Source organism: Thalassophryne amazonica, chromosome 19, assembly GCF_902500255.1.
Source record: "Thalassophryne amazonica chromosome 19, fThaAma1.1, whole genome shotgun sequence".
Classification (NCBI taxonomy): Eukaryota; Metazoa; Chordata; class Actinopteri; order Batrachoidiformes; family Batrachoididae; genus Thalassophryne; species Thalassophryne amazonica.
In genome coordinates this window covers 31,263,850-31,290,174 of record NC_047121.1, presented here as the reverse complement: position 1 = coordinate 31,290,174, position 26,325 = coordinate 31,263,850, and the positions used below count along the sequence as shown (strand labels likewise).

Below are 26,325 nucleotides of genomic sequence, written 5' to 3'. Positions count from 1 at the left end.
ATTTTTGAGGAATTGAGTGGTTTAGTTTTTTTCAGCAGTACCTAAGGACAGGATGAATAAAGTTGATCAAGCTTGTCTGTGATTGCTCATGGGAGATTTAAAGAGAACAGAGGTTAGGGTTAGGCCAAACTTAGTTCATTTCAGCGATGGTACTAAATCACTTGAAGATGGGGCTAATATTGTGTTTGTGTTAAGCCAGTATCAGGTCAATTTGTAATCTACGTGTTGTGCATCCCCATCCCTCATGGGTGTGTAAATCTGATTCCTCATATTTGTCACTTTTGTTTTTGACTAATCATTCTGAGACACCCCCCAACACACACACACACACACACACACACACACACACACACACACACACACACACACACACACACACACACACACACACACACACACACACACACACACACACACACACACACACAGACAGAGAGAGCCTACACTGGCAGACTCACTCTGCCTTTATCAAATGGGGGAAAAATTGAGAGAAATTTGTAGGTCACACCTGTGCAAGTGGTTGTAAAATAAATAAATGAATAAAAATTACTCACGCTTTTTGAAAAAGTCTGGACCCATGCTCTATCTCGGATGCCAAGGCACCAGAGACATGAATGGTACTGCTGAGATAAGTAACTCTCTCACTACAACTTTGACAGTTGCACCACATACAGATACCATTCTGATGACCAAGTCCAGGAGTCATTCAAAGCCTGTGTCACTGTGTTAAATGAACATTTTATTTGGGACACTCTCAGGAATATCATTTGTATCATGAGGGAATGTCAGCTTTGACATTTTGGCAGTGTAGCACATCTCATGATCCAGCAGATACAGATGCTGAAAACTTTATTAATCTCTGAAGGACAATTATGTTTCTACAGTCCACTGGTCACCCATACACATTCATACAAAATAAAATAATTCGTAAGTATCAGAGGCGGCAGTATGGTATTTGGGGCAAAATAAAGTTGATATACACATGGGCAAGGTAGAGAGCAGAAAAATTATAATGCGTTAAAGAAAAAAGTCTACTAAGAACAACTTCAAACAAGAATAAAAGACCAAAATTAAAAGGTAACAGGTTAAATAAAGCTAAAGTGCATATGTGCTTATAATTGTACCAGCCATTTACATTCTGTGACAGTGTCTGTAGTAGGCATGGACTGGTATGAGATTTGGACGTATGATAACCGTGGGCAAAAATACTGCAGTTTCACGGTTTCATGGTATTATGTAAAGCTTTAAAATGTGCTTTAACAACATTATGGCTATTTGCATATGAAGTGCGTGTGATTCAGGTGCACTAATTGACACGATGTCTACCACTATGAGCACTATACCACTGATAACTTTAGAGAAAATACCAAAATGATAGTCTCTCTTTTAGACATGTAGCAACTGCCCCGTGGCAAACGTGACTTAATTGCTGAGGGAGAAACGTGGCTGGAATAACGTCCAGAACTCCGGATGCTCAATACTTGGCCCAACTTCACCAACAAAATGCTTTGAATAGATGTATTTGTCCTTGACATGTTTGTGGGAAACATTTGGTCGACCGCAAGCACAACTTGAGTCCACCGCTTGTACTTCTCAGTGGTTTTAAAGATGGGATAAAGTTTACGCCTTCCATGTAATCCTTTGTGGGTATCTTGAATCGCCACGGGTCCAACACAGGCCACAGCTACAGTGCTTTGTTGCCACCGTTTTTGGTTTGAAGGACTAAAATAAAACAAAAAAGCCGGTAGCTTTTTTTTTATTAAATTGGTAGCCAAACTAATCCCATACAGCTGACTTGGTCCTTTTAGATGGAGGGAAAAGTTCAGTGCAGGCTTCGCCTCCTTCAGCCATGATGCAGATCTAGCTAACGTTAGCTACCTGTTTGTAAACAGAGACAGAGGTGCACACCAGAGGGAAGGGCAGCAGCGGCTGCCTCGGCTCTGGTTGTCAAGAATTCTCATAACCCGCTCATACGTAGGGATGGTATAATGGAAAATTTTAGTGGTTTTGATACCGTGGCTTTGTCATACCACGGTATACCGTGAAACCGGTTATCAGCTCATGTCTAGTCTGTAGTATGGATTGTGCAAAAACATAGTTGTTTTTGAAAAAGTGGCTACTCTGCAGTTAGCAGCTTAATGGTGATTTGTCTTCCTGGGGGGAGGAAAGTAACACTGTCCTGATGGCATCAGTTAAAAACTCACCGAACAGGACATGATCATGATTAATAATACATTGTCTTCCACTAACTACTAACCTGAATGAACTATGATCAGAGGGTAGGATTAATGAATTTGTCCTTAAAGGGTTATAAATAAAACTGTAATTGCTACCCTTTCACCAGACATTGTAGAGATCCACATCTCTTGGGGGCACGGGGCGGGTACCTTTTAAGTTATGAAGTTAGATTAGCTTTGATCCTCTCTTACTTTTTGTGATCATTACCAAGGCTATTGTTTTTCAATTCACTGATACTGTTCATATTGCAATTTGATACAACAATTAAGTATGTTATTTGAAAATATTATATAAAAGGTTGGACATCTTGTTTTCGCTTTTCATTCAGGATCACAGGCAAAAGTTTATTATTGTTCCTTCAGTTCTTTTAAAAAAAAAAAAAAATTGTTTTTTTTTTTCTGATCCAAAAAATTATCTGGGGCCTCATATGTACAAAGCATGCTTACGCACAAAAACGTGGCCGTCTCCACGCAAACGTTCAGATGTATCAAAAGTGATATGACCATGGAAATGTGTGGTGCGTCATGCAAAAATCCTGGCTGGCATACGCACGTTTCTACAGCTATTGTTCCACTGTGGCCATGTAAAGGTGATGCTGGGAACTGTTAATAGTGTGAAATCAAGAAGTCATCAGAGTGATGTGCACAACAAAGACTAGGGATGTCCCGATCACGTGATCGGAAATTGGGCCCGATCACGTGGTTTCAGACTTGATCGAAATCGGACGTTGCATCCCGATCAGGAATTCGATATAGATTTTATCCTCATTATTTTGATCGCTATTTCAGGCTCACTATTGCCCTTTCACGCGTCGGAAGCGTCAGAGGCGTGAGATGCGTTGCTTTTTAGAGGCGTCAGACGCGTCGCTTTAGCTCGGCTTTTGACATGACGCTTCTGACGAGAGCACGCATTGCCGCTTGTCGGCAGGCTGACGCGGTCAAAGTTCAACCCAGTCTTTTTTTTTAATTGAACAAAAGAAAAAATATAAGTTCAACCGGACAGAGGTGGGGGGAGTTACGTGCGCAGTTTCTTTTGCAGAACTGCTGTTGGTGTGTTTAGGCGCTCAACCTGACGCCTCGATGGAATGACAAGAGGATGATGGACACTTTCCCACCGAAACTCTTGTTCAGTCATCCTTCCGTGCGCAGCAGGACCTGGTGCTGACCAAGTCCTCAGGACGACGATCTGTCATCTGATTAACAAAAAGAAAAAAACAAATTGTCCTGTGATCGTTTGTCTTCAAAACGGAGCGAGAGATGGTCATCACATTTAGGAACGCGTCATAAAGAGCTTCTGTCTTCATTCACGTTCACTGCGCTGCTCTGAACTTGTTGAACACTGATAAAGTATCAGAGGGGTACACTGAGGACTGTCAGGACACAAATGTAAGTTTTTTTTTTTTTTTTTTTTTTGCTTTTCAAGTTGACTTTTGAACTTTCGACGCTCTGAGCTGTGACGTAGCTTTGCACTGTCCAATAGGAACGATGTGTCGGGCCAAAACACGAAGACTAGTGGCAGAAACCACTGATCTGTACAAATGGTAAATGGACTGCATTTGCTTTTCCATCTGCATCAGATGCTCAAAGCGCTTTACAATTATGCCTCATATTCACCCTGATGTCAGGGTGCTGCCATACAAGGCGCTCACTACACACAGGCGGCAATAGGGGATTAAAGACCTTGCCCAAGGGCCCTTAGTGATTTTCCAGTCAGGTGGGGATTTGAACCACAGATCAGTGCTGAAACCACATGTCTGAAGAAAAATCCTTGGAAATGTTTTTTGTTGTTGTTTGTTACCTCAAAATTTCTGATTACTGTTTAAAAAAGTTTAGAACACTTGTAATTAAAGTAGCTAAATCAATAAATGGTTCTTTAAAAACCTTTCATCTATAAATTAAAACCACCTGTTATTTCAGATTAGATAATTTCTTGTTTAACATAAGGAGCCTTTGACATTTATTTTTAGACAAAATAACATGGAAATTTGTACTTTTTTTTTTTTTAGGTCTGGTAGATTATTACTTGATTGTTCAAGCTACCTAAAGGAGAAGTGCACTGTTTAAGTGATAAATAATAAAATAAGGTGATTAAAATGAAATTATTATATATTTAGCATTTGCTCATTGTTCATTCAGTTTTTTTTTTTAAAGTATCGGATCGGGACTCGGTATATTCCAATGAAGTTGGGACGTTATGTAAAATGTAAAGGAAAAACAGAATACAATGATTTGCAAATCCTCTTCAACCTATATTCAACTGAATACACCACAAAGACAAGATATTTAATGTTCAAACTGATAAACTTTATTGTTTTTGTGCAAATATTTGCTCATCTTGAAATGATTACCTGCAGCATGTTTCAAAAAAGCTGGGACAGTGGTATGTTTACCACTCTGTTACATCACCTTTCCTTCTAACAACACTCAATAAGCATTTGGGAACTGAGGACACTAATTGTTGAAGCTTTGTAGGTGGATTTCTTTCCCATTCTTGCTTGATGTAGAACTTCAGTTGTTCAACAGTCCAGGGTCTCTGTTGTCATTTTTTGCGCTTCATAATGTGCCACACATTTTCAACGGACGACAAGTCTGGGCTGCAGGCAGGCCAGTCTAGTACCCGCACTCTTTTACTACGAAGCCACGCTGTTGTAACACGTGAAGAATGTGGCTTGGCATTGTCTTGCTGAAAAAAGCAGGGACGTCCCTGAAAAAGACGTTGCTTGGATGGCAGCATGTGTTGCTCCAAAACCTGGATGTACCTTTCAGCATTGATGGTGCCATCACAGATGTGTAAGTTGCCCATGCCATAGGCACTAACACACCCCCATACCATCACAGATGCTGGCTTTTGAACTTTGCGCTGATAACAGGGGAGGTGATGGTCTAGTGGTTAAGTTGTTGGGCTTGAGTCCAGAATATCATGGGTTCAAATTCCCGCCTGACTGGAAAATTACTAAGGGCACTTGGGCAAGGCCTTTAATCCCCTATTGCTCCCGGTGTGTAGTGAGCGCTTTGTATGGCAGCACCCTGACATCGAGGTGAATGTGAGGCATAATTGTAAAGCGCTTTGAGCGTCTGATGCAGATTTAAAAGCGCTATATAAATGCAGTCCATTTATAACAGTCTGGATGGTGTTTTTCCTCTTTTGTCTTTCGCTTTGCATGGTAGAATTTTAACTTGCACTTGTAGATGTAGCGACTAACTGTCTTAACTGACAGTGGTTTTCTGAAGTGTTCCTGAGCCCACGTGGTAAGATCCTTTATACAATGATGTTGTTTTTTTTTAATGCAGTGCCACCTGAGGGATCGAAGGTCACGGGCATTCAATGTTGGTTTTCGGCCTTGTCGCTTACGTGTAGAAAGTTCTCCAGATTCTCTGAATCTTCTGATTATATTATGGACTGTAGATGATGGAATCCCTAAATTCCTTGCAATTGAATGTAGAGAAACATTGTTCTTAAACTGTTGGACTATTTTTTTCCATGCAGTTGTTCACAAAGTGGTGATCCTCTCCCCATCTTTGCTTGTGAACGGCTGAGCCTTTGGGGGATGCTCCTTTTAGACCCTATCATGACACTCACCTGTTTCCAAACGGTTGTCTTTTGTTGCCCCGTCCCAGCTTTTTTGAAACGTGTTGCAGGCATCCATTTCAAAATGAGCAAATATTTGCACAAAAACAAAGTTTATCAGTTTGAACATTAAATATCTTGTCTTTGTGGTGATTGAATATAGGTTGAAGAGGATTTGCAAATCATTGTATTCTGTTTTTAATTTACATTTTACACAACGTCCCAACTTCATTGGAATTGGGGTGCGCGATGGCAGCACAATCAGTCAAACAACTTTATTAATCCCATAAGGGGCAATTAAGTAGCTCCTTGATGTGCAAATAGTGTATTTGTGTAATTTATCTGAACGTAAACCAGCGCGGGCACATTTGGACGTGCGCATTCAAATATGTTTGTTATTATTATTTATTTATTTTTTGCTCGATGGTGAGAGCTTCAGGCTTCCTGTGTTTCGGTTTTGTCAATAAACGTGTGTGTAAATTGTGAATGTCACACTGCTCTTATTTTCAGACATGATGGGCTTCTGTTGTTGTGTGCACTACAACATAAATGCAAAATTGCAGTTTTTAGTAGGAAATTGAAATTATGCTTTATGGTAACTTGTATTTTTTAACAAAACACACATTTGGCGATTTTTTTAACAGGACCTATCCATTCATCACAAGGGTGACTGTTGGAGGCTCCAACCTCCCTGACCCTTAGTTGGAGTAAGTGGGTATAGAAAATGGAGTATTGATGATATTTCAGCAGTTACAGGAAATTTGGTGGCTAATGATCTGATTATAATAAGTCCAAAAGTAATGTCACTGCTGAACAAGTAAAGCAGAACATTGCTGTCATTTAAGGTGTCATAATCTGATGGATAGAGCAAATGGATTAGTTACATATGTAAATACAGTTGTGCTCAAACGTTTACATACCCTGGCAGAATTTATTTATTTATTTATTTATTTTTGGCCATTTTTCAGAGACTATGAATTACTCATGGTTAGTAGTTACGTAAAGCCATTTATTGACTAACAACTGTTTACTCTGTTTAAATCATAATAGAACAACAGAAACTATACCGAAATGACCCTCATCAAATGTTTAGTTGTGGATGAGGCTCCCTGATGATAAAGCTGCCACTTTATTTACATCAATTACAAAGAAATACAAAGAGTAAGACACTCTGTGGTAAATCTGCATGGAGTAGGCAGTTCTCAAGAACTGAGTGACTGTGCAAGAAGGAGAAGAGTGAGGAAAGCCACCAAGACATCCAGACAACCCAGAAGAAGTTATTGGCTTCTGTGGCTGTGATTGGAGAAATTGTGCACAGTGCAAGATTTGCATTTTGTGTCACCAGTTATACAGCTTCATGATGAAGTGGTATAGAGGAGGATTTCCTTAAAAAGAAGACCTGAAAGTTTAGCTACAAATTTCCAGAAGGTACATCTGAGATGCAAGCCTTGATTTGATCTGTTTTGGTGGAAGAATATCCTCCGCTCTACTCCACTGTGAAGCTAAGAGTGGTGATGCAAAATGCAATTTCTCCAGTCGCAGACAAATAAGCCTGTAACTTCTTCTGGGTTAATCGGGTGTCTTGATGGCTTTTCTCACTCTTCTCCTTCTTGCCAAGTCACTCAGAATCCGAACAGCTTTTATTCAGACGTATCTGCAAGAACACAATGAATTTGACTCTGGTTTGAACTGTACTCTCACTGTATGAGCATGTATAAATGTACACTAAATAATTTACAGTAAAAATGTGCAAATAAAATGTGCAGTAAAAATGTGTGCAAATGAGAAACAGACAAAAAAAAAATTGAAGTTGTACATAAGGTCAGTGGTGGACACTGTTCAGCTAATCTGATAACCTATAATTATCGAAGCTGATGTTTTTGTTAGCGGATTAGCTTTTCAGATAATTTTTAAAACCATCATCAGACCAGTTATTTTCCTATAACTATCAGTCCACTTTTTTTTGCTGGTAAAGTGACCAAACTTTAACAGTCAAAAATGTTTGTAAACCCTAAAATCAAACATTTTAATCCCTGTCGTGTGTAGATCAGTGGTTTATGGCAGACTGGCTGTCGCTTGATGATGATGTTATCGTTAAGCGCAAGACGTGATTGGCCAGTCGACACAGGGAGCATTGTGGGTAGTATAGTTCAGGTTCTCTGCCTGGAGGCAGAGGGAAACCAAACACAGATGGAGATGGTCAGACTGGATGAAGGATGTGTAAAAGATGATGAGCAGTTCCTGGGTCAGGTTGAACTTGGGCAGGTTGAGCTTCCTGAGTTGTTTGGGGAAGTACAGCCTCTGCCGTGCCTTTTTCCTGATGGAGTCTGTCGGAGGTTTAGTTCAGATCCTAGTTCAGATGGTGGATCCCATGAACTGGAAAGTGCCCACAGTAGATGCAGTGTTGTTTTGGGGGGTGGGGTTCTCCTGAAGTCAACTATCATCCCCACAGTTTTGAGCAGGTTCACCTCCAGTTTGTTCTGACCACACCAGAGGACCAACTGTTCCAACTCTATGTATGCAGACTCATCACCATAGTGGATGAGACCAGTGATGGTGGTGTTATCCACAAACTTCAGGAGTTTAACAGAGGGGTGCCCCTGAGGTGCAGTCGTTTGTAGAGAGAGAGAGAGAGAGAAGAGTAGTGGGGAGCGCCATCTATCAATGATGGCTATCTTGGCCATCATTGATAGATGGCCAAGATGGTGCTGTTGTGTCTGGCTGCTCGTCTGCTGCTCTCCAGTCTGTGTATTTTATTGTTTTTAACTTATGCTGTTTTTATTCATTTTTAATTATTTATTTAAATTTTATGTTGAATTGTTTCATGTAAGGTGCCTTGAGACGATTTGAAGAGGATTTGCAAGTCCTCTTCAACCTATATTCAGTTGAATACACCACAAAGACATGATATTTAATTTTCAAACTGATGGACTTTTTTGTTTTTGTGCAAATATTTGCTCATTTTGAAATGGATGCCTGCAACTTTCAAAAAAGTTTGGACAGTGGCAACAAAAGACTGGGAAAGTTGGTGAATGCTGAAAGAACACCTGTTTGGAACATTCTACAGGTGAACAGGTTAATTGGAAACAGGTGAGTGTCATGATTGGGTATAAAAGGAGCATCCTCACAAGGCTCAGCCGTTCACAAGCAAAGATGGGGTGAGGATCACCACTTAGTGAACAATTGTGTGAAAAAATAGTCCAACAGTTTAAGAACAATGTTTCTCAATGTTCAATTGCAAGGAATTTAGGGATTTCATCAGCTACAGTTCATAATATAATCAGAAGATTCAGAGAATCTGGAGAACTTTCTACACTTAAGCAGCAAGGCTGAAAACCAGCATTGAATGCCTGTGACCTTCTATCCCTCATGCGGCATTGCATGAGGGATCACTTCATACTCTACCATGCAAAGCGAAAACCATACATCAACAACATCCAGAAACGCACCGCCTTCTCTGGGCCTGAACTCATTTGAAATGGACAGACGCAAAGTGGGAAAGTGTGCTGTGGTCTGATGAGTCCACATTTCAAATGGATTGTCGTGTCCTTCGGACAAAAGAGGAAAAAGACCATCCAGATTGTTACCAGTGCAAAGTTCAAAAGCTAGTATTTGTGATGGTATGGGGGTGTGTTAGTGCCCATGGCGTGGGCAACTTACACATCTGTGATGGCATCATCAATGCTGAAAGGTACATCCAGGTTTTGGAGCAACACATGCTGCCATCCAAGCAACGTCTTTTTCAGGGATGTCCCTGCTTATTTCAGCAAGACAATGCCAAGCCACATTCTGCACATGTTACATCAGCGTGGCTTCGCAGTAAAAGAGTGCGGGTACTAGACTGGCCTGCCTGCAGTCCAGACCTGTTGCCTATTGAAAATGTGTGGCGCATTATTAAGCACAAAATATGACAAGTAAGAATGGGAAAGAATTCCACCTATGAAGCTTCAACAATTAGTGTCCTCAGTTCTCAATCACTTAATGAGTGTTGTTAGAAGGAAAGGTGATGTAACAGTGGTAAACATACCACTGTCCTAGCTTTTTTGAAACGTGTTGCAGGTATCCATTTCAAAATGAGCAAATATTTGCACAAAACAATAAAGTTTATCAGTACGAACATTAAATAACTTGTCTTTGTGGTGTATTTAATTGAATATAGGTTGAAGAGGATTTGAAAATCATATTCTGTTTTTTATTTACATGTTACACAACGTCCCAACTTCGTTGCATTTGGGGTTGTACATTCGATATTCTGCTGATATATTGTGGTCTTCATATTGACATTGTGTCTTACAGTGGGGATTTTTCTCTGTTTTCACTGCACATGAGGTTTCACTTTGGTGTAATACGACCTGGCACACGTAGACAAGCTGGGGAAGGTTGACATCCTGGCATGAGGAAGGTGGGATACTAATAAACGCTGCGGCGGCACTAGGGCTAAGAATCGCCCTGTCCATGTGTCAGTAAAGCCCAAACACAACTCCTAAACCATTTGGTGCAGCTTCATGTTGCACTACCACTGTGTGAAACTTCATATAGTGTAGTGCAACATGAAGCTGTGCATGAAAGAAATTAAATGTAGTGCAGGAGAGAGAGTTTATAAAATTAATGCATAATGTATGATATTGACTTCATAGGTTCTAAACTGCTTTCTGAATTTCATTGAAAGTATTTTCTGAATTTCACGATGGTAGCGTACCATGTGAAGATGTGCATGAAGGAAAATGATTCTGGTCAGATATATTCAAAAAGAGATCAGTGTGTGTGTGTGTGTGTGTGTGTGTTTGTGTTTTAATACATCATATTTGTCCATTACATTTAGAGAGGTTGACAGATGACCTCCATTTCTGGCTCTGATCACAGCCCCACCAATGCTGCACTGCTGATCAGAGCTGTGCTGGAATGTTTATTGACTTTAAAAATTGCTAGTAATGGATATTTGGCATTAGCTTTCATTATTTTATCTGTTATTTTTCCCTTGACATACAACCCCTGGCAAAAATTATGGAATCACCGGCCTCGGAGGATGTTCATTCAGTTGTTTAATTTTGTAGAAAAAAAGCAGATCACAGACATGACACAAAACTAAAGTCATTTCAAATGACAACTTTCTGGCTTTAAGAAACACTATAAGAAATCAGGAAAAAAAAAATTGTGGCAGTCAGTAACGGTTACTTTTTTAGACCAAGCAGAGGGGAAAAAAATACGGAATCACTCAATTCTGAGGAAAAAATTATGGAATCATGAAAAACAAAAGAACGCTCCAACACATCACTAGTATTTTGTTGCACCACCTCTGGCTTTTATAACAGCTTGCGGTCTCTGAGGCCTGGACTTAATGAGTGACAAACAGTACTCTTCATCAATCTGGCTCCAACTTTCTCTGATTGCTGTTGCCAGATCAGCTTTGCAGGTTGGAGCCTTGTCATGGACCATTTTCTTCAACTTCCACCAAAGATTTTCAATTGGATTAAGATCCGGACTATTTGCAGGCCATGACATTGACCCTATGTATCTTTTTGCAAGGAATGTTTTCACAGTTTTTGCTCTATGGCAAGATGCATTATCATCTTGAAAAATGATTTCATCATCCCCAAACATCCTTTCAATTGATGGGATAAGAAAAGTGTCCAAAATATCAATGTAAACTTGTGCATTTATTGATGATGTAATGACAGCCATCTCCCCAGTGCCTTTACCTGACATGCAGCCCCATATCATCAATGACTGTGGAAATTTACATGTTCTCTTCAGACAGTCATCTTTATAAATCTCATTGGAACGGCACCAAACAAAAGCTCCAGCATCATCACCTTGCCCAGTGCAGATTCGAGATTCATCACTGAATCTGACTTTCATCCAGTCATCCACAGTCCACGATTGCTTTTCCTTAGCCCATTGTAACCTTGTTTTTTTCTGTTTAAGTGTTAATGATGGCTTTCATTTAGCTTTTCTGTATGTAAATCCCATTTCCTTTAGGCTGTTTCTTACAGTTCAGTCACAGACGTTGACTCCAGTTTCCTCCCATTCGTTCCTCATTTGTTTTGTTGTGCATTTTTGATTTTTGAGACATATTGCTTTAAGTTTTCTGTCTTCCTTGGTCTACCAGTATGTTTGCCTTTAACAACCTTCCCATGTTTGTATTTTTTGTAATGCAAATTTTATTCAGTTTTTGTTTTATAAAACACACAAATATATAAAACACAGAAGTATATATGCCACACCGACCATTTTAAATCTACTTTACAGTTAGCCAGTTGGTAAAAGCAGACCATGTACAATCATACTGATGCATTTTACGTAGGAGGCTGTATGTCACTTTCTCATAAGACGCCAGTTTAACCATAGTTGTCAGCCATTCATCATAAGGAGGAGGGTTCTTTTTCATCCAGTGTCTTAATAGAATCCTTTTTGCTGTAGTCAGAGACAGAACAAGCCACCTCTTATCAAAACGTGAGAAGTGTGAGTCTGGGAGTTCTATTGTGGAGCCTAAAACTGCAAGTCTGGCAGTGATATTAAACCTTCTTTTCAATACGAAAATGATTTCCATAATGTTCTTCCACCAATCTTGAAGAGCAGGGCAGGTCCAGAGAATATGTAAGATAGATGCTCCCTCCTCATCACATCTCCAGCATGTGTCTTTAGGAATCAAGTTCCATTTATGAAGTTGCTGAGGGTTTCTATGCCACCTATGAATGATTTTCAACTGAATAAACTTGTTACTCATTTCTTTATACATTGTTTAAATTTTATAAACATGAGTGCCAGTCATTTTCAGATATGTCCAAGGCCAAGTCTTCAGTCCAGTGTTTTTTAACCTTTGATAATGGGTTGCCCGTTTGAATAAGTAACATTTTGTATATGTTAGAGGTAATACCTTTGCCACTGGTCAACTTACAAAGCAAGATTTCCACAGAGCTGCCCGAAGGATAGCTGAGAGGGCTTCCCAACCATTTGGTCAACGAACTACGTAATTGGACATATCTCCAAAATTGATTGCGTGGCAAGTTATACCTATCAACAACCTCATCAAAGCTCAGATAGTTTTTGGTCTTGGCATCAAACAAATGGAATACAAAGGAGATTCCCACTTTATGCCACTGTGGCCAGTTAACTAATTTTCCCCCAATAAGAATTTTTTTATTATTCCATAAAGGAGCTAGCGGTGACTTAAGAAAATCCCAGCGACCCGCTCTATGTAATTTAATCCAAATTGATTTGGCTGCTGTAATAATGAGATGATCCCTGTGCATTCCTGTTTTGACACCAAATAAAGTCACCCATGGAGATTCACCTCCATTCACATCAGACTCCAGCTGAAGCCAGGGAGGTTTATCCGAGGAATTAAAAGTGGGTAACCAAACTCTAAGTTGTTTTACACATAAAGCCCAATAATACCATTTAAAATTAGGTAAGAAAAAAACCACCTTTGTCAATACTCACTTGTAACTTTTTTAAACTCAAACGGTGATGTGATTTTCCCCATAGAAAATCCAATATTAAAGCATCTAGCTCTTTAAAAAAGGAGTCTTGAATATACAAAGCAATATTACTGAGGAGATAAAAAAATAACTGGCACTGTCATCATTTTAATAGAGTTAATTTTTCCCCACAAAGGCAAGTGAATTTTAGACCATCTACCAAAGTCATTTCTTATTTTCCCAATCAAGGGACCAGTATTCATTTTAACCATATTATTATAATCAGAAGTGATCTGTATACCCAAATATTTAATACTTTTGGGAGACCAACAGAATCTCCATTTTTTAAAAAGAGAGGAGGGGCAGTGTCCAGACATGGGCATAGCTTCAGACTTATCTCAATTTACTTTGTATCCAGACAGTAATGTAAAATCTTCAATACAATCTAATAAAATGGGAACAAATTCTTCGGGTTTAGTTAGAAGGACCAGCATATCATCTGCATACAAAGGAAGCTTATAATGACTGCTCCCTACATTAATACCATGAATGGCTGTATGACTACGAATTTTTTGAGCCAGAGGTTCAATTGCAATCACAAACGAGCCAGGGCTCAGCGGACAGCCTTGTCTCGTGGACCTTTGCAACTGAAATAGACTAGATATGAGTCCGTTAGTTAAGACACAAGCAGAGGGCTTGTCATGTAAAGTTTTTATCCATGTAATGAAATTGCTCCCAAAGCCAAATTTCCCCAGCATCTTAAAAAGGAATTCCCATTCCACGCAATCAGATGCTTTAGCAGCTTCCAGTGATAGAGCAATAGTCGGTTGTATCGAGTCATATACATGATATTGTAAAGTAACTAGTCTCCTAATGTTATCTGAGCCATATCTGTTAGGAATAAATCCAGACTGATCTATATGTATTAAACTACCAATAACTTTTTTTTTAACCGAATAGCGAGTACTTTTGATAGGATTTTTTTGATCGCAATTGAGTAAAGAAATTGGTCGATATCCATCAGGATCTAAAGCATCTTTACCTTTCTTGTGGATTAGTGTTATAAGTGCAGAATGCATTGATTGTGGTAGTGAACCATTTTGAAAAGCTTCATTATAAATATCTGATAACAGAGGGCTTAAAATATCTTCAAATGATTTGTAGAAGTCCAAAGGGATACCATCTAAACCTGGTGCCTTGTTCAGTGGCATGCTTTTAATGGCCCGAGAGATCTCCTGTGTAATTAAAGGAGCCTCTAAAAATTCTCTATCCTGTTCTGTAAGTTGAGGGAGGTTGAGATCTGCAAAAAAAATTTCAAATTTTTGATCATCTAATTTACCTTGGGAAGAATATAGATTATTATAAAAAGTTCTGAATCTATCATTTATCTGTTGAGATGAAGTTGTAACAGTGCCATCTAATTGTCTAACTCCTGGAATGTGCTTCATACTGTTAAGCTGTTTGAGGCGGTAAGCTAGGAGGCGGCCTGGCTTTTCACCCATTTCCCAGTATGCTTGTTTAGTTCGGAACAAAGCGTACTCAGCTTTTTTGGTATATAAGGTATTTAAGTTATATTTCACATTTATAATTTTGTTCAAAGTAGTCCTACTCTTAGTTTGGGAATGTAGTGACTCAAGTACCTTGAGTTCTGCTTCTAATGAAATTACTTTTTCATTAGAGGCCTTTTTCTTGAAAGCCGCATAAGAGATTATTTTCCCTCTTAAATAAGCTTTTCGTGCATCCCACCAGGTACTAATAGATGTGTTGCCCATTTTATTTGATTCCTTAAAAAATTGAATTTCCTCTCATCAATTTAGTAAATGATTCATCCCTAAGTAATGACACATTCAGTCGCCACCTACGGCTTTTCTGAGTTTGTGAGAATTTTTTTACGCAAAGAAAGACCGGTGCATGGTCTGAGATTACAATGTTACCTATACTTGAGTCAACTGAGTTGTGATTACAATGTTACCTATACTTGAGTCAACTGAGTTGTTTACCATCGTTTCTGATATTAAAAAATAATCTATCCTTGTATAAACATTATGCATGGGTGAGAAGAAAGAATAATCTCTGCTATCGGGGTGCATCAGTCTCCAGATATCCCAAAGGCCGTTATCAGAACATAATTGCCTGATGGCCATTGCTGACCGGTTTTCTGTATTACTACGTGGTTGTGACCTGTCTAAATCCCTGTCCCAAATTTGGTTAAAATCTCCAGCCATAATTATTTGAGCGCCATCTGAATCCAAAAGGATTTGTGATAGATTATGAAAAAATTCTGGTCTATCAGAATTAGGTGCATAAATGTTACAAAGAATTACTGGTGTGTCCAGCAGTTGTCCTTTGACAGCAACATATCTACCATCCTGGTCCCGCAACACTTCAGTTTCAGTGAAGTTAACGGCCTTGTGGACAATAATAGACACCCCTCTACTATTGCTTGTTCCAGTGCTTGAAAACACTTTTCCTATCCAAGAACCTTTAAACTTAAATGACTCAGATTTGGTTAAATGGGTCTCCTGAATATAAGCTATATCAACTTTAGAGGACTTTAAATATGCCAAGATCTTCTTTCTTTTAATAACATTATTTAATCCCTTTACATTCCAGCTGGCCAACTTCAAGTCAATTATACCATCCACCAAGTTAAGTAAAATGTAACATGTATATTACATCTGTATACAAAGATAAAGATTAAGGTTGGTCGGTTGTGGCATAAGATGAACAATACAGGGAAATATAAAAACATGACACACAAAAACAGAACATGAACGCACCCCATAGAACAAGAGTGGGGTGAAAAACAAAACAAAAAGCAAGGCATAGCCATGCTAAAAAAAAAAGTAAAAAAAGAAAAACCTTGTGCGATCACTGGCCCTCAACTTCGTGACCCCTCGCCAACTAAATATTACCTCCTAGTAAATTCTCATATTCTAACTTAAATAAACAGAAGGAAAAAAAACAAACAGAAAGACAGTACTTATAATTGCACTGTAAAGTAAGAGAATATTAATTACTTATATGAAATGAATGTCATTTTTCTTCTTTTCTTGGGTCGACAAAAATTTCCATTTTTCTGAAAATAAATAGTTTGATTTTTTTCCTTTATCACAAAAATAAGTAAGATAGTAATTGACTGCATTTTAATCATAAGTAAAATATCTTTTATCAGCCAAAATAGTCTTCCTCCATTTTTCCAATCACAAAAATAAATTAAATTATTTTACTTGTTTTCTTTAACTTTTATATATTTTTAAATCAAAGGATAAGATCTTTCCCTATTTTCCATTTTTATCCCTTAATTTCGTTTCATTTACCCCCCCATCTAAGGATAAATAAGTGGGTATGTTTTATTATCATTGTCATCCCAATATGAAATAATTATGACAACAACAATAAAACAAACAAACAATCCATTAGTATTGTTTTTCCCCCTTCAATAATATGTGGAGGAAAATATAAGTATGTTAATCAGTTGCTATAAGTCTCCAAAAGTCACGTCAAAATACAAATTATGAGTTCAGCAAATACAACAGGTAGAGTGAGTTTCAGCACTTACATATGAAAAAATTACAGTTCACTGATCATTGTCTTTCGTGAATTTTTTTGCAATAAATTCTGCTGCATCCCCCGGTGAAGTAAATCTGTGACGAAATCCGTTGTTTTATTTCAAGGGTTGCAGGGAAATGGAGAGCATATTCCACCTGCCTCTCTCTCAGAGCAGCTTTAACTTGGTTGAAAGACATGCGGTGGACCGTTGTTTCCCTCGAGTAGTCGGGGAAAAAACATGATTTTAACTCCCTGCCAAATGATCTGACCTCTTTCTCTGGCGACACGGAGTATTAGTCCTTTATCTCGATAGCGGAGCATGTTGACCATCACGGGCCGTGGTCGCTCTCTCTCTCCCCTGGCGCACCTACTCGATGTGCGCGCTGTATCTCCAGCTCCCCGAGCGGGTGGCCCAGCATCACTGGAAGCTCATGTTGCAGGAACTTTATCATGTCATTCCCTTCTTTGGACTCTGGCAGGCCCATAATTTTAATATTACAACGCCTCTCCCTGTTGTCTAAATTTTCCAAATGGGCTCTCACTTTTTCTAGTTCCTCACGAAAAGTCACCAGCTCAGTCTCTGATGGGCCTCTGCTTTCTTCCAGCGCCACCACTCTCTCCTCCATGTCATCCACACGTGATGTCAATGTTCCAAGTTTCGTCTCGATCTCCCCTATTGACGATTTAATATCTTTCGTGTCTTTTTCAATATTCGCAGTCGAGTCACGTATTGCCTGTATCTGAGGAGCCAGAAACTCTAGAGTTATTGTCCCTTCACCACTGGCTGTGGCACTTGACATAGCATTGGATGTAGCATTAGCTTCGGGCTGCAGTGGCTCACCTGGGGCTTTGCTAACATACGCATCCATCTTCTTATTAGCTTTAACCTGTTGCTCAAGCGGGGGATCGAGGCGTTGTATCTTTGCAGCACCGCGTCCAGGCATTGGTATATCAAGTCAGTTCAGCTTCGAGATTGTTAATCTCACAAAAAGTACAGTCCTTTCAACAAAAAAGGGCGGAATACAAGATGAATTTCAATATATGCTAGAAATAAGGTCTACACAGCGTGGGCTTAATAAAAAGCATGACCGACGCAATGAAGCACATTTGACACATTACTCCATAAACTGAGTTAATCAAACTGAGTTGACCTGAAAAGGGAGAAATGTGGGGTGAATGTAATCGCAAAGTAATTACAAACAACATCCTTATAAACTTACTTGTATGCTTTTGTTAGCCGATCACTGCAGTGTGACGGCGAACTACGGGGGCCGGCGATGAACACATTTAAGCAGGGGTGTAAGCAGCTCTGTTGAATGGAGTCAGAGCTCCATCTACTGGACAAACGGTGCAAGGACATTTTACATTGCCGACACAAACATTATTTCAGTAACTGTTCTGTTTATGAGAAATTATTGGCGTTCTATCGGCAAACTTTTGGCCGATAGTGAATACTTTGAAAAGGGCTTATATCGGCCGATATATCAGTCGGGCTCTATTAAAAATGACAATCAAATCAGGTGCCAAAATTTATACTGCTTTTCTTTAAAGCATGTAGTATGATGGTCAGATGCATGTATGTTTAATTTCAGACAAATAATGTATCAGGTGATTTTACTTCACAGGTTTAAGTTGCAATCAGCAAGCAATCATGGAAATTATCCATACTGCCATTAGTGGAGCTGACAATCTACGACTGACCATGACAGAGTCAGTGTCCTGTTCAAGGAGAAAGACATGTTGCCAAGTCACATTACTCCAGAAACTCAATGTGACCTTACAGTACAAAATTGGACTAAAACTGTAAAACTTCATTTTTACACACATAAATATAGCCTAAAGAAGTTGCAGTTTTTAGAAAGGGCGACAAAAATGGCAGCTGTGTTATATGATCTGTTAAGACGAGAGGAGAAATAAATACAACAAGACGTTAAGCATTTCTCTTCTCAGCAGCACACGGGACCTGAGGTAGCAGCCAGTCAGCCCAATGAACAGACAAGCAGGCAAGAACTGCAGAGCATCAGAGAGTGGAAAACCAGGCAGCAATTAAAGGGGGATAATCAGCAGCGCTCAAAGGACTGATTAGCTGCAGGCACTATGGACACAACGGGTCAATGACCAGCAGGCAGGCAAAGACCTGGTCAGCAAGGCTGACAAGCAAAAAACAGACTGTGCTCCTCACTGAATTGCTGCACAAAGGTAGCCAAATGGACTAACAGGACAGTGAAGCCATTGTTCCTCTCTTGTTGACTCAGCGCAGCGCTACTATTCCAAGTGAGATATCCCTCTGCACACACCACTTGCTGGTCAGAGAGTAGTGCAATGGCATGGCATATGTGAACCTACTGCTGCCTGTTAAGTCTTTTTCCACAAACATTTTTCTTGGATCTACAATGGAAGCATGCAGAACAAAAATAACTGTAGCTAGACAGACATGCTGCTCACACATCTGCCACTATCACTCTGTGGTAAACGCAATGCTGCAAGCAGTGTTTACTGCACCGTGACGCAACACACAGGAAAGGGTTTGTCACCACTCGCCTTTAGTGATAACCCCTTGAACACAGGAAGAAGTCTCAAATAACTGAAAAAGCAAGGTAAATTTAAGGCCTGAAAGATGTTGCATCACATGTTGATTTTCATTTTGGTGACTGTGTTAACAGATGAGACCATGCACGTCACCCGCAAGAGGAAGGTACTCCAGACACATGTTGCACTGCATTTACTACAACTCTCAAAATGAAAGTCCTGGCACCCATTTTTCCCTGCTAAGACACACACACACACTTAATGCTTATCAGGGGTGTCATGGATCACAAAACAGTTCAGATCAGGGTTTTACAATGTGTATCACTAGTAAATAATATGTGACATTTGTCAAATGAGCTGACTGTTCTAAATAAAAGAATTATGAAAATATTGATGTATTGCTCAGAAACTTGAACCTCTCATAAAACTGGACTTTAATGGCATCATGTACTGTAACACCCCTTTGAGGGCCTCTATTGAAATTAATGGGAAAAACAAAATGTTCTACAGTGTGAAATCAATGGTTTTTTGTGGACTTTGATGGTGAATACGTCAAAATGGTTAAAATGTATTTTAGGAGGCGGCACTAAAATGACTAGTGTTGCTTATTAGGTGGACAGATTTTCCAAAGATAATATTTTGAAGAGGAAAGTGAGTTTTTTTTTTTTTTTTTAATATAATGCCTCTTAGACAAACAGCACAACTGAAGCCCAGCACACCATGAGAATGGCCTTCAAAAGATGGATCTAACCATAGATTGCATCCCTTACTTTCTTGTAGCCAGGAGAAAATTCTTAAAGCATGTTTCCTCTCCCGAAAGTGTGGAACCAGCCATGTTTGTGGAATGCACCACTGCGTCACATTACGCTAAGGTGCTACATGCAGAATGTGTAATCACGGAATCGGACAGAACTTGACAACGAGTGACCGCTCTTAACGGGAGAGCCGGACGCGGACCAGCTTCAGCATTAGTGTTATTGGCCAAGTTGAGCTAAACCGATAGCTAAGCTAAGCTATGGGGAGCCGGGTTCTGCTGGAGGAACACTGTTTTACTGTGGACAAAAGACAGCGCAGAACAGCAGAACAATAATCCTACATGGCTCTGTGTGCGAACTCAGTAGGAGTGAAATCAGAGAGACCAGTGCAATATGCCCTTTACATCACAGATTAGGTCAGCCAATTAAAAAAAAAAAAAGGGGGGGGGGATACAATTGCTTTCTATTTAAAATAAGAGAGTTAATACTAATAGTTAAATAGCTAAATGCCATTTTAATATACTGTTTAATTATTATATTAAATTGTAATATGAACAGCACAAATGAATAAAATTAGCCTGTCAATGTCATAAAACACAACTAAAAAGAAATAAAAAAAAATAAAATAAAAAAGCATATCTAACATAACTTCACATTTTTTCCAAAAAAAAAAATGAGTCTACACTGTGTGGTAATACTCAAATAATTTATTTATTTAGCTATAAAAACAATCCTGTGTGATTTATACTTCAGGAACAATGGAACAAGCCAGGAATCATAAATTGGCGTTGGTTAATGTTGTATTGTGAGGGTGTGGCTTCCAGACACGTTGAGTATTATTGCTTTGCCCTGACTTACATTGAAACCACTTCCTTTCTGCATCCTATGCTCGACACACACACAAAAAAAAATTAAGCATGTTTAATTTTTGGCATCCGATTTGCTTTGTCCTTTGCGTCCCTCGTCTCAGCACTAGGTTGCATCCACGTGGCGTCGTCATGACGCAGCACGACACAACTCAAAGTGGGCCCGGTCTGAAAGGGGCTTAAGGTTCTAAAAACATTGTGGACTCATGCACCATTCCAAGTCATTATACAAGCTTTACTTAATTTATTATACCACCCTTGAAAAATGTCAGCTACCTATTTTATAAACCCAATCTAGAGCCCGTGGATCCCCATGGGCAACACCCTAGTATTTTAGTAAATACTCTGTCCTGATTACAAACATTAAAAGCAAATCACAGTCGATGACTGTAAAGCCTGTCACACATAGCAAGAATGTGCAGGAACCAGGCCAAAATAGCAAATATTACTATCATCAGATGCAGTCGGGAGGGAAAGAGGCGTGGTCAGCAGTGTCAGAATGCATCCAGATTACCTCATCCAAACCTGCACGATAGCATCCAAAGCTTATGTAGACAACAGGCAGATGACACGGACTGCTGTCAGACTGCCATAAAAGGCGCTGAAGACTCCCCAATGTCCAAATGTCTGGATGACAAACACGGACCGGAGCAGGAGGCAGCGTTGTGTTCCTCACGCGTACATGCACCCCGCACACATGCGTGGGGCTGAAATGATCATTTAGCTGTCTGTGTGTGTGTGTTTTCATAAGGGCTGCATGGGCCACTAAGCATGCGCACGTGCCACTGGACACCTTTGCTGAATGTTTGTTGGCAGTGGGCCAAGCAGTCACATCATGCGTCAAATGCAGCCTTTCCAGTAAACTTTAATTTCTTTTTTCTTTTTTGCTTACTTCAGGAGCACCATGCAACTCTGTACAACCATGATGTCAGTTGGATTGTCACATGGGATTTAATTTTTACATGGTTACTTGCAGCACACAGCAGCCAGGTGAGAGGCTTTTCACCACAGGCTGTGGTTTGGTTCCTATGAGCTCTGTGCTGTGAAACGATCGCAGTTTCGTGCTGGAGGTCAGTCTCATGTTTAATAACGTTGTCACAGAGTTTAGATGCTGATCAGGTAATTACGAGGTCTGTCAATAAAGTAACGGACCTTTTTATTTATTTTTTAAACTATATGAATTTGATTCATATGTTTTTACGTCAGACAAGCTTGAACCCTCGTGCGCATGCGTGAGTTTTTCCACGCCTGTTGGTGACGTCATTTGCCTGTGAGCACGCCTTGTGCTCACAGACAGGCATGGAAAAACTCACGCATGCGCACGAGGGTTCAAGCTTGTCTGACGTAAAAACATATGAATCAAATCCATATAGTTTAAAAAAAAAATAAAAAGGTCCGTTACTTTATTGACAGACCTCGTATATTCATATTACAACAGTGAGATCCATTCAGCTCTGTGCCTGATGTGCGCAATGAGGCATTACTGTGCATGAGACAACAGAGAGGCGCAGCGGCACACGGTACTTTTGGTTTGATTGTGCACTGTTCACATGCACTGTATATGATGAATGTGTGCCACATACGTGTTATTACATATCAACATTTCCTTTGCCCTCCCTGGCCGGGGTCCAGTAGAGTTGGACATCCCACAACATGCCGGCAGGCTTTGCCGTGATCGATCCATCTCAGAGCTCAATCAACCACAATCAGATCGTTTCAGATGCTGTTTTGGTGCCAACAGAATATGTAGACTGCGAGCATATGGTGCAAAGATGGTTGTGCATTCCATCTTGATGGCGCCAAGGGTGTTTTGAACATATGCAACACACTCAGTACAACCGAGTGAATGGGACCAAATATGTAGATGCTCACTGCCATCTGTTGGTCTTCCCGATTGTGGCCGGATGTGTCATTCTGACGCAATTCGGCCTCAATCGGAGTATGTTTGATGGGGTAAAACAAAGATAAAAATGCTGGGCTTTACTTCATAAAATTTAGCCTTCAAAATGCTGGAAATAGTGTTTCAGAAGGTTATAAATTTCATAATTAGTTGAGGAGTGGTGGGATGCCTCCAGACCCTCCTACAATACTCTCACCTGCAATGCAGCTATGCCACGCCAAGTTCTTCCCTATGCTGTGAAAAAATCCTGGCGAGAACCCTGATAATACAGCTTTATTTCTATAGCACTTTCAGGATAAATACCACCCAGCAAAGTCTTTTTTGCTGGAGCTTAGACCCCCATCACACATAGCAAGAATGTACAGGAATCAGGCAGAATCAGCCGGAACGGGGAAAAAAAATACAAACCTAGAAGCACAGTCAGGAGGGATAGACGTGTGCAACTGCTGGACAACCACGTAGAATGTGGGCAGATCCAGTCCAGACTGAGTCGTGCACAACCGCAGCCCAAACGTTGTCAGACAACAGTACAAAGACACAGACTGCACCAGAAACATAAATAAAGCGCCCAGACTGACTGATGCGCCGAGTGCTGTCACTCATTCATTCACCCACTCATACACCGATTCGCTCATCCGTTTGCTCCTGGCACACACTCACTGACCTGAGTGTGTGCCAGGTCAGTGAGTGAGCACACACCTCTCTTCCCTCTGCAGCTGCTAACGCAATGAACAGAGCATCGCACTCTAAGCGCATGCACAGATAAACTTGCAGAAAATCCGAAGGTCCAGAAAATAAGTATTCCTGAGTTTTTCCAAGGACCTGTTTGCTAGGATCACTAACTGGAGTGAATATGAATCAGAAGGTAGGACTAGTGTACTGAATCTGAGTTATAAATAAAATCGTTACTCACTCACCAGATAATATAGATATCCTTATCTCATAAAAAGAAAAAACAATAACTGTATCTGAACAGTGGGTTCTGTGATCCGTGGCACCCCTATTATTTCTTTTTAATCACATATTACAACAAAAATCTGCCCTATACTCGTAAACCAGCCCTCATGAGATACAAGAAATAACAGGGCTGATAAATCATCCACTTTTCCTATCAATTTTACTGCCCTAGAAACTGGGGCAATAAAATCAGGGTGATACAAATTTTAAAACAGGGTGATACAAAAAAAAAAAGATATTGAAAATACCAGGCTTTGTATCGCCCTGCTTTTCATCCAATCAGGAGCCCCCATTTCTCAGCCCCCACCAATGACTATAGATTTGTATTGATAAGATTTTATCAGTAGCATTATCGATTCCGCTTATTGAACCGATTTCTTATGGATTCCCTTATCAATACACTTGTGAATTTTCTGTGTACTAAAAGTAGGCTTGGCAGGTTTTCTATGTCAACAAAATTTCATTGAGTCTTATGCCGCATTCACACCGGGCGCCACGCGAGTGACAGCAGCGACAGGTTGCTATGTAATCCCTATGGAACGACGTGTTTTGGCGCCAAGTCACGCAGCGCGACACGATGGACGCGAATGAAGCAACGTGAGTGAAGCGATTTTGAGCGATTGCCGTGTTTGTGGCGCGATATTGCATTGTGTCACGTTGCGTTGCCCTCCTCCCCAAGTTGAAAAATCTGAACTTTTTCGTCTTGTCGCGCCGCAATGACCAATCAGGGACTAAAATGTAGTGACGTGGAGATGTCTGGAGTTTGACTGAAGATGTGAACATGTCCTGTCTCTGGTAGCAGCCTGTGAGCAGGACTTATGTCTCTTTTGTCCTTTATTTCACAATTATGACAGAGTTTTTGGAGCGAGCAGCAGCCCCACAGCAGGGGGAGCGGAGTTTCTTTCTCTTTTTGTTTTACGTGCACGCGCGAGCGAATCATCTGTGAAGATTTTATTTATTAACTACACAGATGTATAATAAAACAAATGGTGACTGGTTTCTAAACATAATTATGACAGAGTTTTTGGGGAAGAGCGAGCTGCAGCCCCGCAGCAAGCAGCGGAGTTTCTTTCTTTTTTATTTATTTATTTTTTTTTATTGTTTATATGTGCGTGCGGCGTGAACAGGACAGGAGGTCCTCAAACTGGGTCCCACAGACGCAGCTCCTGCAGCAAATAATGATACTCCCTAAATTGGGAATGTCTCATGACGTTTGTCAACTTTCCACAACAACTCGCTCCGTGTGATCAAGGTCCGTCATGTTAACTTGACTGACAACCGGAGCTGGCGAGCAGAATGGAAGCTCCTCCTATTTGATGACGCACCGGGGCGAATTTTCACAGCAAAAGCAGAGCGACACACCGGGCAATGGTAGTGCGTCCGGTAGTGCCACGCGACCCCCGCGAATTTGTGGCGTCTGGTCGCACCCGGTGTGAATGCAGCATTAAAGTAAATAAATATGAAATTGATCACTGGATCCTTGATCTCTGGACTTAAACTCTACATGGTGAATGATTGATCTCTGGACATAAATAAACTCTACATGGTGGATCCTTGAACTCTGTAAATAAATAGAAACTATCAAAATCTGTACTTTTTGTCAAAAGCATTTCCTTTCAGACATAATGGCATGAATGTAACCTCTGAGCTGAGCTCAGCCAGCTGCGCTGCATGTCAGCATCAAGGTAATTCATAAAGAATGCAGGAGGTCTCATTTTGGGAGGAAAAAGATGTTTTGGTTGATTGTAGCTTAATGTTTGTATTTCAACATTTGGAAAGAGGTGTCATTTGATTTAAAACGGCGATTCGCTTTGAAGTTATTAATTCCGGTCAGACTCTAACATGACTCGGCAAAGAGCAGCGCAGCGTTTGGAGCTGTGCAAACGGAATGGAGGACGATTCTTGTTTCAATTTATACCGTGATATGAATTTTAGGCCATATCGCCCATCCCTACTTTGAGAGGGGTTAAGAAGCGGACTTAACGCTACTGAAAAGCAGCGAAGCAAAGAACCAAGGAAGCAGCGGGTCAGAGCACTGCTTTGTCAGTTAGCTTCAAAGCAGAGCCGTTACAGAAGCAGTTGATTACAGACAGACCCACTGCACAGTCTGCAATCAACGTAGAGAAATTATTATTTTCCCGACAAACACCTTCAAAAACAATGGCCGCTCTGAAGGACTGATAAGGGAATCGTTAAGCAAAAAAGCTATTGATGTTGGTGGATCGACTAATTTCTTAATGATTCTCAAAAAGAACTGGTTCCCGATACTCAACCCTATCAATGTCACATCCCCCATTTTGTTGTACCCTGGTGACAAGTGGAGATCGTGATACAGGTTTCAAATCATTTCATTCAACTAAGATGTCTGATCAAGGTGAAAGAGTATTGGCCTCCCTAGCAGGGAGAATTCTACAACCTGAGTTTCTTGCTGAAGTTGTGAGACCTCGGTGAAGGGGACACTCATGACTTTATAGAGAGACATAAAGACATTTCTTAATTTACATATTTACATAATTTACCTGCATTATTCATTTAACATG

At 40.2% G+C, this 26,325-nt stretch overlaps 1 protein-coding gene across 6 annotated transcripts in view; it reads left to right on the top strand.

The window, feature by feature from the left end:
* numb (NUMB endocytic adaptor protein) overlaps nt 1-26,325 on the top strand; it is a 150,361-nt gene that overhangs the window by 1,058 nt on the left and 122,978 nt on the right. The gene's annotated exons all lie outside the window — the stretch shown is intronic.